The sequence below is a fragment of the Ranitomeya imitator genome, chromosome 9, assembly GCF_032444005.1.
Source record: "Ranitomeya imitator isolate aRanImi1 chromosome 9, aRanImi1.pri, whole genome shotgun sequence".
NCBI lineage: Eukaryota > Metazoa > Chordata > Amphibia > Anura > Dendrobatidae > Ranitomeya > Ranitomeya imitator.
Window position 1 is genome coordinate 139525459 of NC_091290.1, and position 14925 is coordinate 139540383.

The 14925-nt window shown below is 38.8% G+C and overlaps 1 protein-coding gene across 1 annotated transcript in view; it reads left to right on the forward strand.

Moving 5' to 3' along the window:
* Positions 1–14925, forward strand: part of PEPD (peptidase D) — a 156096-nt gene that overhangs the window by 106160 nt on the left and 35011 nt on the right. The gene's annotated exons all lie outside the window — the stretch shown is intronic.

A 14925-nucleotide genomic window follows, 5' to 3' on the forward strand; every position in this document is an offset into this window, starting at 1 on the left:
TATATATATATATATATATATATATATATATTCCATGTGTTGGAATCGGAGGTGTATATACCAGAATCTCACTGTGAGTTCCCCAATAACCGGCCTAGTAATGGAGCAGCCGGGGCCTCGTCCATCACTCGTCAGTCAGTAGAGTAATTGTCCTGACAATTGGAGGCAGCACTGTGGTGTTCCTCTGACAAACTGGTGGCAGCAATGGGATTTGCCAATCTCCCTTCCGGCTGTTTTCTGTGACTAATTGGTGCCAGTGGTGGGATTTGGGCGACTCCCCAAGCTGTTATACCTGACACTCTTTTCACACGTTCAGTATTTTACAGTAGTATTTGTAATGCAAAACCAGGAGGGGAACAATCAGAGGAAAAATATTACAGAAACACGTCACTACTTGTGAATTTATCACCCACTCCTGGTTTTGTCTCACAAATACGGATGTAAAATGCTGAACGTGTAAATCTGACGTTATACTTTCTTGGGCAGCACAGAAATCTATTCCATCAGTCTCCATCTTTAGAAGAACAACAACACAATAGCAAGTAGCCGACAGCACATCAGACACGTGGATGCAAGTCCTAGTTCCACTGGACCCCATGGAAAGTGTACATACCAAAGAAGCAATGAAGGACAGCATCCAATCCGGGTGAAATGTTCAAAACAAGATTCCTTTATTTGCAAAATGCAACGTTTCAACCACAGGGGCCTTTTTTCAATTTTCGATTGGATGCTGTCCTTCATTGCTTCTTTGGTATGTCCATCTTTAGAAGAGCTGGCACAATCACAGGGAGCCTGATGTCAGTGCCTGTAGCTCCTACATTGCTCTACTAAGGGTATGTGCACACGTTGCGGATTCTCTGCGGATCCGCAGCGTTTTTTGAGGTGCAGAAACGCTGCAGATCCGCAATTGATTTACAGTACAATGTAAATCAATGAGAAAAAGAAAAATGCTGTGCACACTTTGTGGAAAATCCGCTGCGGAAACGCTGCGGTTTAAAAGAAGTAGCATGTCACTTCTTTTTTGTGAATCTGCAGCGTTTTTGTACCCATTCCATTATAGAAAACCGCAGGGGTGAAAAACGCAGCAAATCTGGAAGAAAACCGCAGCAAAAATGCACAAAAAACGCGACAAATCTGCAGGTGCAATTTCTGCCAATAGAGGCAGAATCCGCACCTGAAATTCCTAAAACTAATCCGCAACGTGTGCACATAGCCTAAGTCGTCCTCGTCTCAAAAAATGGTACAAAAGTGCATTGTACCCCCCCGTTATGTCTCCACATTGTGCCCCCGCCGTTATGTCTCCACATTGTGCCCCCCCGTTATGTGTCCACATTGTGCCCCCGCCGTTATGTTTCCACATTGTGCCCCCGCCGTTATATCTCCACATTGTGCCCCCGCCGTTATGTCTCCACATTGTGCCCCCTCCGTTATGTCTCCACATTGTGCCCCCGCCGTTATGTCTCCACATTGTGCCCCCGCCGTTATGTCTCCACATTGTGCCCCCGCCGTTATGTCTCCACATTGTGCCCCCCCCGTTATGTCTCCACATTGTGCCCCCGCCGTTATGTCTCCACATTATGCCCCCGCCGTTATGTCTCCACATTGTGCCCCCGTCATGTCTCCACATTGTGCCCCCGTCGTTATGTCTCCACATTGTGCCCCCGCCGTTATGTCTCCACATTGTGCCCCCGCCGTTATGTCTCCACATTGTGCCCCCTCCGTTATGTCTCCACATTGTGCCCCCTCCGTTATGTCTCCACATTGTGCCCCCTCCGTTATGTCTCCACATTGTGCCCCCCCCCCCCGTTATGTCTCCACATTGTGCCCCCGCCGTTATGAATGGAGAGACTGGCACACAACCCTACAACTGTCTGACTGTAATTATCGCCTTCAGACACGTCATCACGGGAGCGGGATTTGCTATTTAAATGGATTTTCTAGGAATTCTCTTTACACTGGGCCACAAACCATTTTGATTATCATTGAGGTCCTACAGAAGAAACACACCTCCCAGATCTAAATATGCAGGAACACTATGGAGAAAAGATAAAATAACTAAAAAAAAGTCAAGACATAAAGTTCATCAACTTTCTAACACTTTTTGAACTTTTAACATATCCGTATCTCTGCGTGCTGTGAGTAAAAAGGAAGATGGAATCCTGTAAAAACCCAACACTTCTCACTGCTGTATCCAAGCTATGCAATCCTATGTTTGGTATATCCGGGGGGCTTACTACGCACCTGCACTAAAGCAAGGTTTTGCTGCCCTCACTCCAAACAACAAAGGAAAAACTGCTTTTTGTGCACAGACCATTCAAGTTTGTCCTGAAACTGCCCTGCTTCTCATGCTCTGTAACTTGCATCCACTCTGATGGACGTCACAGGTTAATTTTATTTCAGCATTCTGCCAGCACTATAGGCACTGAAACTTCTCTTACTTCCCTACCAGCAGGCATTGTTCCTGCCATTGTCCAGTGGCTTTGCGACTCCAAATTGTACAGTGACCGTATTTTTGGTAACTATTTAGATTTTCCTTTTAATTTCCACTCCGAGTTGTGCTAACGTGTGTAAGCCACATAACTGCTTTAAATATTACCCAATTTTTTCCAATTGTAATATTTTACAATTTCCAGCACTTGTAATAAATTACTGCAATGCTTTATTTGTAGTAACTTTATATACGTATAGACATCAGACGCAGCAGCCAGCTCGCTTTGCAGTACATTGCATTGTACCTGTGGTGCAGTCGTCCCAGGAGCGAACGAGTCTGTGCAGCCGTGCGCCCCAGGACTCTGCTGTATTAATATAGACACATTTCACTGACAGAATATGACAGAATATCTCCTCTTCTATTTTTCTCTGCTGAATGACACCATCATTCCCATAGGGCCAGCTCCTTATCCTCCTGATGGATCCCTCCTTATGTCAATCACGTCCCTGTGATGTCCATCAGATGGTTATGATGAGGAATTTTAATATTTAAAATATGCGTAAATCCTTATAGAACAGGGACTGGAAGTGAGACAAAACCTCAGAGGTAGAAACGGATAAGATGAAGGGAATCTGTCAGTAGGATCAACCCTCCTAAGCCATCTATATGATCATGCAGATCAGAGAAAGCTGAATAAAATGATTCCTTGATATCTGCGATCTGATGACTTGTTCTAGAGAAATCCACATTTTTCTTAATGTGAATGAGCTGTTAAGATCTACGAGCCGCACGTAGTTCTCCCTGATAATCTTCTTCCAAAGCTAATTTTAAATGACCAGCGTGAGACATGTAATTACTGATGACTGATATCACTCCAGAGCTCAGTGTGGGCGGTATAATAGAAGTTATATTCTTGTACATAGGAGCAGTATTATAGTAGTTATATTCTTGTACATAGGAGCAGTATTATAGTAGTTATATTCTTGTACATAGGAGCAGTATTATAGTAGTTATATTCTTGTACATAGGAGCAGTATTATAGTAGTTATATTCTTGTACATAGGAGCAGTATTATAGTAGTTATATTCTTGTACATAGGAGCAGTATTATAGTAGTTATATTCTTGTACATAGGGGGCAGTATTATAGTAGTTATATTCTTGTACATAGGAGCAGTATTATAGTAGTTATATTCTTGTACATAGGAGCAGTATTATAGTAGTTATATTGTACATAGGAGCAGTATTATAGTAGTTATATTCTTGTACATAGGGGCAGTATTATAGAAGTTATATTCTTGTACATAGGAGCAGTATTATAGTAGTTATATTCTTGTACATAGGAGCAGTATTTTAGTAGTTATATTCTTGTACATAGGAGCAGTATTATAGTAGTTATATTCTTGTACATAGGGGGCAGTATTATAGTAGTTATATTCTTGTACATAGGAGCAGTATTATAGTAGTTATATTCTTGTACATAGGGGCAGTATTATAGTAGTTATATTCTTGTATATAGGAGCAGTATTATAGTAGTTATATTCTTGTACATAGGAGCAGTATTATAGTAGTTATATTGTACATAGGAGCAGTATTATAGTAGTTATATTCTTGTACATAGGAGCAGTATTATAGTAGTTATATTCTTGTACATAGGAGCAGTATTATAGTAGTTATATTCTTGTACATAGGGGGCAGTATTATAGTAGTTATATTCTTGTATATAGGAGCAGTATTATAGTAGTTATATTGTACATAGGAGCAGTATTATAGTAGTTATATTCTTGTACATAGGAGCAGTATTATAGTAGTTATATTCTTGTACATAGCAGCAGTATTATAGTAGTTATATTCTTGTACATAGGGGCAGTATTATAGTAGTTATATTCTTGTACATAGGGGCAGTATTATAGTAGTTATATTCCTGTACATAGGGGCAGTATTATAGTAGTTATATTCTTGTACATAGGAGCAGTATTATAGTAGTTATATTCTTGTACATAGGGGCAGTATTATAGTAGTTATATTGTACATAGGAGCAGTATTATAGTAGTTATATTCTTGTACATAGGAGCAGTATTATAGTAGTTATATTCTTGTACATAGGAGCAGTATTACAGTAGTTATATTCTTGTACATAGGAGCAGTATTATAGTAGTTATATTGTACATAGGAGCAGTATTATAGTAGTTATATTCTTGTACATAGGAGCAGTATTATAGTAGTTATATTCTTGTACATAGGAGCAGTATTATAGTAGTTATATTCTTGTACATAGGGGGCAGTATTATAGTAGTTATATTCTTGTACATAGGAGCAGTATTATAGTAGTTATATTCTTGTACATAGCAGCAGTATTATAGCTGTTATATTCTTGTACATAGGAGCAGTATTATAGTAGTTATATTCTTGTACATAGGAGCAGTATTATAGTAGTTATATTCGTGTACATAGGAGCAGTATTATAGTAGTTATATTCTTGTACATAGGAGCAGTATTATAGTAGTTATATTGTACATAGGAGCAGTATTATAGTAGTTATATTCTTGTACATAGGAGCAGTATTATAGTAGTTATATTCTTGTACATAGGAGCAGTATTATAGTAGTTATATTCTTGTACATAGGAGCAGTATTATAGTAGTTATATTCTTGTACATAGGAGCAGTATTATAGTAGTTATATTCTTGTACATAGGAGCAGTATTATAGTAGTTATATTCTTGTACATAGGAGCAGTATTATAGTAGTTATATTCTTGTACATAGGAGCAGTATTATAGTAGTTATATTGTACATAGGAGCAGTATTATAGTAGTTATATTCTTGTACATAGGGGCAGTATTATAGAAGTTATATTCTTGTACATAGGAGCAGTATTATAGTAGTTATATTCTTGTACATAGGAGCAGTATTTTAGTAGTTATATTCTTGTACATAGGAGCAGTATTATAGTAGTTATATTCTTGTACATAGGGGGCAGTATTATAGTAGTTATATTCTTGTACATAGGAGCAGTATTATAGTAGTTATATTCTTGTACATAGGGGCAGTATTATAGTAGTTATATTCTTGTATATAGGAGCAGTATTATAGTAGTTATATTCTTGTACATAGGAGCAGTATTATAGTAGTTATATTGTACATAGGAGCAGTATTATAGTAGTTATATTCTTGTACATAGGAGCAGTATTATAGTAGTTATATTCTTGTACATAGGAGCAGTATTATAGTAGTTATATTCTTGTACATAGGGGGCAGTATTATAGTAGTTATATTCTTGTATATAGGAGCAGTATTATAGTAGTTATATTGTACATAGGAGCAGTATTATAGTAGTTATATTCTTGTACATAGGAGCAGTATTATAGTAGTTATATTCTTGTACATAGCAGCAGTATTATAGTAGTTATATTCTTGTACATAGGGGCAGTATTATAGTAGTTATATTCTTGTACATAGGGGCAGTATTATAGTAGTTATATTCCTGTACATAGGGGCAGTATTATAGTAGTTATATTCTTGTACATAGGAGCAGTATTATAGTAGTTATATTCTTGTACATAGGGGCAGTATTATAGTAGTTATATTGTACATAGGAGCAGTATTATAGTAGTTATATTCTTGTACATAGGAGCAGTATTATAGTAGTTATATTCTTGTACATAGGAGCAGTATTACAGTAGTTATATTCTTGTACATAGGAGCAGTATTATAGTAGTTATATTGTACATAGGAGCAGTATTATAGTAGTTATATTCTTGTACATAGGAGCAGTATTATAGTAGTTATATTCTTGTACATAGGAGCAGTATTATAGTAGTTATATTCTTGTACATAGGGGGCAGTATTATAGTAGTTATATTCTTGTACATAGGAGCAGTATTATAGTAGTTATATTCTTGTACATAGCAGCAGTATTATAGCTGTTATATTCTTGTACATAGGAGCAGTATTATAGTAGTTATATTCTTGTACATAGGAGCAGTATTATAGTAGTTATATTCGTGTACATAGGAGCAGTATTATAGTAGTTATATTCTTGTACATAGGAGCAGTATTATAGTAGTTATATTGTACATAGGAGCAGTATTATAGTAGTTATATTCTTGTACATAGGAGCAGTATTATAGTAGTTATATTCTTGTACATAGGAGCAGTATTATAGTAGTTATATTCTTGTACATAGGAGCAGTATTATAGTAGTTATATTCTTGTACATAGGAGCAGTATTATAGTAGTTATATTCTTTTACATAAGGGCAGTATTATAGTAGTTATATTCTTGTACATGGGGGCAGTATTATAGTAGTTATATTCCTGTACATAGGGGCAGTATTATAGTAGTTATATTCTTGTACATAGGAGCAGTATTATAGTAGTTATATTCTTGTACATAGGGGCAGTATTATAGTAGTTATATTCCTATACATAGGAGCAGTATTATAGTAGTTATATTCTTGTACATAGGAGCAGTATTATAGTAGTTATATTCCTGTACATAGGGGCAGTATTATAGTAGTTATATTCTTGTACATAGGAGCAGTATTATAGTAGTTATATTCTTGTACATAGGGGCAGTATTATAGTAGTTATATTCTTGTACATAGGGGCAGTATTATAGTAGTTATATTCTTGTACATAAGAGCAGTATTATAGTAGTTAGATTCCTGTACATAGGGGCAGTATTATAGTAGTTATATTCTTGTACATAGGAGCAGTATTATAGTAGTTATATTCTTGTACATAGGGGCAGTATTATAGTAGTTATATTCTTGTACATAGGAGCAGTATTATAGTAGTTATATCCTTGTACACAGGACCGGTATTATAGTAGTTATATTCTTGTATATAGGAGCAGTATTACAGTGGTTATAATTATTCCGTGACACTTTCTGTTAGTTCCTTTGTCAGATATTTGTCAATTACTTTGTTTTCTTGGCAGCTTGTATGCATTTCTGTACATCAGTCAGGCAAGGACAGCAATGAGCACAAACCTTTTTGGGTCAGATCTAGGAGATAATATTTCTCTTTCCCCAAAAAACCATTTACTCTTTAGAAGCGGAGGCTGCTGTCATGCTGTGGATGAGGCCAGTACTTTGTCCCATGTAACCCATACTAGCAGTGTCCAGTGTTGCTCTACTCTGTCTATATAATAAACCAATATTAGCCTTTATTTCCTCTCTTCAGCTTCTGCTATGTCATGATTAACATCCAAGGTGACGCATCTTTAATAACTCTTCTCGTCCCGCTGGCGTTGCGGATTTTTGTGGCAGCTGCTGATCAGCTGTGATTTCTTATTACAGTTTACATTATTCAGGTAGAACATTATCCTTCTCCTTTTGTCGGCAATCTGCAAAATAAAACTCTTATTTTATGAATAATGAAAGCTTGCTCTTGCGACGCATAAATCTGTTTTCACTATAAGCCACGATGGGAATGTTTCCAATTCGGACCCCCATCTCCCCTGCTCAGTCACCATGAGCTCACAATATAAATACTGGTTGTGACGATGTAACCAGAGCTAAACCGGCTTGGAGGGAGCTGGTTTTCTTTTCTGCGCTGCCTTCTCCAGTGTTTGTAGCGCTGGGTCACAGACTTTTTATTGCATTTGACAAATGTGCCTGGAAAAGGCCCTGGTTCCGAGTCTGCCAAGCTATTTTTGGCAGGGAGCTCAGCCGCAGCTTCTAATGAGATTATTTAGATGTTGTATTTAAATGTGAGCAGTGGAATGTGAGCGGCGGTCCCAGGACCCAAACCTTTATCTCTGTTCAGTTTTGCATTTATTGGGGGGGGGTTGCCACCTGCGTCTAATGAAAATCCATGTTAGAGACTTGGCAACGATTGCTGATATGTAATATAATTGTATCCAAGCTATGCCTAGGGAGATGCAATGGCGACAATGTTTTGAGTTGTCAATAAAATATTGTAAATATATGTTTTATTAAAAATATACCTTTTTTCTTGTTCTTTAAGGGTAATAAATGGCAAAGCCAATTATAATGAACAACAGAGCAGCAATGTGCCTCAATGGTTAGCACTCTTTCTTTGCAGCACTGGGGTCTTGGGTGCAAATCCCACCAAAGACAACATCTGCAAGGAATTTGTATGTTCGCCCTGTGTTTGCTTAAGTATCCTACTACTACTATAATACACTTCCTATGTACAAGAATATCACTACTATAATACTGCCCCCTATGTACAAGAGTGTAACTACTATAATACTGCCCCTATGTACAAGAGTGTAACTACTATAATACTGCTCCTATGTGCAATAATATAACTACTTTAATACTGTTCCTATGTACAAGAATATAACTACTATAATACTGCTCCTATGTACAAGAATATAACTACTATAATACTGCCCCTGTGTACAAGAATATAACTACTATAATACTGCTCCTATGTACAAGAATATAACTACTATAATACTGCCCCTATGTACAAGAATATAACTACTATAATACTGCCCCATGTACAAGAATATAACTACTATAATACTGCCCCATGTACAAGAATATAACTACTATAATACTGCTCCTATGTACAAGAATATAACTACTATAATACTGCCCCTATGTACAAGAATATTACTACTATAAAACTGCCCTCTATGTACAAGAATATAAATACTATAATACTGCCCCCTATGTACAAGAATATAACTACTATAATACTGCCCCATGTACAAGAATATAACTACTATAATACTGCTCCTATGTACAAGAATATAACTACTACTAGATGGTGGCCCAATTCTAACGCATCGGGTATTCTAGAATATGTATGACAGACAGAAAAACAGAAGGACAGATGGAAGTGACCCTTAGACAATTATATAGTAGATAATACTGCCCCCATGTACAAGAATATAACTACTATAATACTGCCCCTATGTACAAGAATATAACTACTATAACACTGCCCCTATGTACAAGAATATAACTACTATAATACTGCTCCTATGTACAAGAATATAACTATAATACTGCCCTATGTTCAAGAATATAACTACTATAATACTGCCCCTATGTACAAGAATATAACTACTATAACACTGCCCCTATGTACAAGAATATAACTACTATAATACTGCTCCTATGTACAAGAATATAACTATAATACTGCCCTATGTTCAAGAATATAACTACTATAATACTGCTCCTATGTACTAATACTGCCCTATGTACAAGAATATAACTACTATAATACTGCCCTATGTTCAAGAATATAACTACTATAATACTGCTCCTATGTACAAGAATATAACTACTACTAGATGGTGGCCCAATTCTAACGCATCGGGTATTCTAGAATATGTATGACAGACAGAAAAACAGAAGGACAGATGGAAGTGACCCTTAGACAATTATATAGTAGATAATACTGCCCCCATGTACAAGAATATAACTACTATAATACTGCCCCTATGTACAAGAATATAACTACTATAACACTGCCCCTATGTACAAGAATATAACTACTATAATACTGCTCCTATGTACAAGAATATAACTATAATACTGCCCTATGTTCAAGAATATAACTACTATAATACTGCCCCTATGTACAAGAATATAACTACTATAACACTGCCCCTATGTACAAGAATATAACTACTATAATACTGCTCCTATGTACAAGAATATAACTATAATACTGCTCTATGTTCAAAAATATAACTACTATAATACTGCTCCTATGTACTAATACTGCCCTATGTACAAGAATATAACTACTATAATACTGCCCTATGTTCAAGAATATAACTACTATAATACTGCTCCTATGTACAAGAATATAACTACTATAATACTGCTCCTATGTACAAGAATATAACTACTATAATACTACCCCTATGTACAAGAATATAACTACTATAATACTGCTCCTATGTACAAGAATATAACTACTATAATACTACCATGATGTACAAGAATATAACTACTATAATACTGCTCCTATGTACATGAATATAACTACTATAATACTACCACAATGTACAAGAATATAACTACTATAATACTGCTCCTATGTACATGAATATAACTACTATAATACTACCACGATGTACAAGAATATAACTACTATAATACTGCTCCTATGTACAAGAATATAACTACTATAATACTGCTCCTATGTACAAGAATATAACTACTATAATACTGCTCCTATGTACAAGAATATATCTACTATAATACTGCCCTATGTACAAGAATATAACTACTATAATACTACCCCTATGTACAATAATAATAATAATAATAATTTTATTTATATAGCGCCAACATATTCCGCAGCGCTTTACAAATTATAGAGGGGACTTGTACAGACAATAAACATTACAGCATAACAGAAATACAGTTCAAAACAGATACCAGGAGGAGTGAGGGCCCTGCTCGCAAGCTTACAAACTATGGGGAAAAGGGGAGACACGAGAGGTGGATGGTAACAATTGCTTTAGTTATTCGGACCAGCTATAGTGTAAGGCTCAGGTGTTCATGTAAAGCTGCATGAACCAGTTACCTGCCTAAGTATGTAGCAGTACAGACACAGAGGGCTAATACTGCATAAAGTGTATGAGAACATGATGCGAGGAACCTTTTTTTTTTTTTTTTTTTTTTTTTATTATAAATAGGCCACACAGGGATCGTTAGGTTAATGCATTGAGGCGGTAGGCCAGTCTGAACAAATGAGTTTTTAGGGCACGCTTAAAACTGTGGGGATTGGGGATTAATCGTATTAACCTAGGTAGCGCATTCCAAAGAATCGGCGCAGCACGTGTAAAGTCTTGGAGACGGGAGTGGGAGGTTCTGATTATTGAGGATGCTAACCTGAGGTCATTAGCGGAGCGGAGGGCACGGGTAGGGTGGTAGACTGATACCAGGGAGGAGATGTAGGGTGGTGCTGAGCCATGGAGTGCTTTGTGGATGAGGGTAGTAGTTTTGTACTGGATTCTGGAGTGGATGGGTAGCCAGTGTAATGACTGGCACAGGGTAGAGGCATCGGTGTAACGGTTGGTGAGGAATATGATCCTGGCTGCAGCATTCAGGACAGATTGGAGCGGGGAGAGTTTTGCAAGAGGGAGACCGATTAGTAGAGAGTTACAATAGTCCAGACGAGAATGAATAAGTGAAACAGTCAGAGTTTTTGCAGAGTCGAAATTAAGAAAAGGGCGAATTCTAGAAATGTTTTTGAGATGCAGGTAAGAAGAGCGAGCCAGTGATCGGATGTAGGGGGTGAATGAAAGGTCAGAATCAAGGATGACCCCAAGGCAGCGGGCATGTTGCTTTGGAGTAATGGTGGAACCGCACACGGAGATGGCAATGTCAGGCAAAGGTAGGTTAGTAGAGGGAGAGAACACGAGGAGTTCAGTTTTTGACAGGTTTAGTTTCAGATAGAGGGAGGACATGATGTTAGAGACAGCGGTAAGACAATCACTGGTGTTTTCTAAAAAGGTCGGTGTGATATCGGGAGCAGAAGTGTATAATTGGGTGTCGTCAGCATAGAGATGGTACTGGAAACCAAATCTACTGATTGTTTGTCCAATAGGGGCAGTATACAACGAGAAGAGTAGGGGGCCTAGGACTGATCCTTGAGGAACCCCAACAGTAAGGGGAAGGTGAGAGGAGGAGGAACCAGCAAAACATACAGTGAAGGATCGGTCAGAGAGATAGGAGGAGAACCAGGAGAGAACGGTGTCCTTGAGGCCGATGGAGCGGAGCATAGTGAGGAGGAGCTGATGATCCACAGTGTCAAATGCTGCAGAGAGATCCAAGAGAATTAGCATGGAGTAGTGACCATTAGATTTAGCTGTTAGTAGGTCATTAGAGACTTTAATGAGGGCAGTTTCAGTAGAGTGTAAAGAGCGGAAGCCAGATTGAAGAGGGTCGAGAAGAGAGTCATCTGAGAGATAGCGGGTAAGACGGGAGTGGACCAGGCGTTCGAGGAGTTTAGAGATGAAGGGAAGATTAGAGACAGGTCTATAATTAGCGGCACAGTTTTGATCGAGGGATGGTTTTTTAAGTAATGGATGTATGATGGCATGCTTAAATGAGGAGGGAAAAATACCGGAAGTGAGGGAAAGGTTGAATATTTTTGTTAGGTGAGAGGTGATAGCCGGGGAAAGGGACTGGAGGAGATGTGACGGAATGGGGTCACTGGTGCAAGTGGTCGGGCGCGAAGATGCAAGGAGCCTGCTTACTTCTTCTTCTGTAACTGCTTCAAAGTCAGAGAGTGAACTAGATGCAGTGGGGGAGGGAGGACAGTGCATGGTATGAAGAGATTGGGAGATGATTTCCTGTCGAATGTGGTCAATTTTTTCTTTGAAGTAATTGGCCAGATCGTCAGCACGGAGATCCGTGGTTGGGGCCTGCTCTCTTGGGTTGAGTAGGGACTGGAACGTGTCAAAGAGACGTTTAGGGTTATTGGACAGGGAGGTGATGAGGGTGTTGAAGTAGGTTTGTTTGGAGAGGTGAAGGGCAGAATTGTATGTCTTTAGCATGAACTTATAATGGATGAAATCTTCGGGTAGATTAGATTTTCTCCACAGACGTTCTGCGCACCTGGAGCACCGCTGCAGGAAACGTGTTTGCAGCGTGTGCCACGGTTGTTGCCGTCTGTGCCGAGTTGTTTTATGTATAGGAGGAGCAGCTTCATCCAGAGCACTTTGCAGGGTTTCATTGTAATGCTTCAATGCAGAATCAGGACATGAGATGGAGGAAATAGGGGCCAATGAGGACTGCAAGTTCATCATAAGTTTCTGGGTGTTAATGGCCTGTATGTTTCTATAGGTGTGGAAAGTGGGGGTGACCTGAGCGGGATGGCAGTTCTTGATAGAGAATGAAAGAAGGTTGTGGTCAGAGAGCGGGAGAGGGGAGTTTGTGAAGTCATCCACTGAGCAAAGTCGGGAGAAGACCAAGTCAAGGGAGTTTCCATCTTCATGCGTTGGAGAGTTAGTATGCTGCGAGAGGCCAAAAGAGGAGGATAGAGATAAAAGGTGAGAAGCAGATGGGGAGAGGGGAGAGGCAATGGGGATGTTGAAATCACCCATGATAAGGGTGGGGGTGTCACAGGAGAGAAAGTGTGGAAGCCAGGTGGCAAAGTGATCCAGGAACTGATGAGAGGGGCCGGGAGGACGATACACCACCGCCACTCGCATGGAGAAGGGGACGTAGAGTCTGACCACATGGACCTCAAAGGAAGGGAAGACAAGTGAGGGTACTTGGGGGATAACTTGGAAAGTACATTTGGGTCAAAGGAGCAGACCAACGCCTCCACCTGCTCTGTTGTCTGATCTTGGGGTATGAGAAAAGTGTAGTCCACCATATGAAAGAGCAGGAGCAGCGGTGGTGTCTGACTGCTGGATCCAGGTTTCAGTAAGAGCCAGGAGATTAAGAGAATTAGAAAGGAAGAAGTCATGAATGAAGGAGAGTTTATTACACACAGAGCGAGAATTCCAAAGGGCACAATTGAAAGAGACAGCAGGCATGCAGGGAATATTAATAAGGTTAGAGGGGTTTCTGGGTGTAGCAATTGGGAGGTTTGACTGGCTATAACATGGGGGGCCGGGGTTTGGAGATATGTCTCCAGCGACTAGGAGAAGGAGGATCGAAAGAGTGAGCAGATGGTTAAGTGATTTGTGAGAGCGTCTCTTGTGTTGGATGGTGGGACTGAATGGATCTGTGCTGTTAAGCAATGTGAATAGAGCATGAGTGCTATACATAGGAGAGGCAAGGACAGAGGGGCCGATATGGATGGAGTGTAGAGAGTTAATGCAAGGGCGGTGAATGTGAGTGAATGCAGCAGCCAGAATATAGATTATACAAATAAATATGGTGAGTATTTGTGCTTTTTCAAGTGAATATGGATTAGATTTAGTTTTTCTTACCTGTCTCCTGCCCTGTCTAACTGCCATGTTATAACTGCCGAGTACTTAGAAAAGAAAGTACTTTGAATAAAAAATACACGAATAACAGTGCACGAATGCACCCCTGCACGAATGCATCCCCAAGCTACATCTACATTTATAGAAGGCTAGCCCTTAGATCTCTTTTTTTTTTTTTTTTTTTTTTTGTGTTAAAGCTCGTTAGCAATCAATCTAACTCAGTTGAGACAACAGGACACAATAAATGTAGTGATCAGATAAACAAATGTCCAGGTCTACATGGATCATAAAGCACTTTGAAACAGTTATGTGATCTCTCTGAGTAAGGACATGCAAAAGTGAGTTAAATATCTATAAACACAAAGGCATAATAGTATGACTAACATATATAGATACATGCAGGATTCAATGCCGAAGATAGAATGACTCAGATACCATCCAAGCTGCTTGCTGTCAGGGACTGGAGCAATAGACATGCAGGATATTTCAGCTCAGAGAATGAATGATATGTTTACCATCCAAGCTGCTTGCTGTCAGGGACTGGAGCAATAGACATGCAGGATATTTCAGCTCAGAGAATGAATGATATGTTTACCATCCAAGCTGCTTG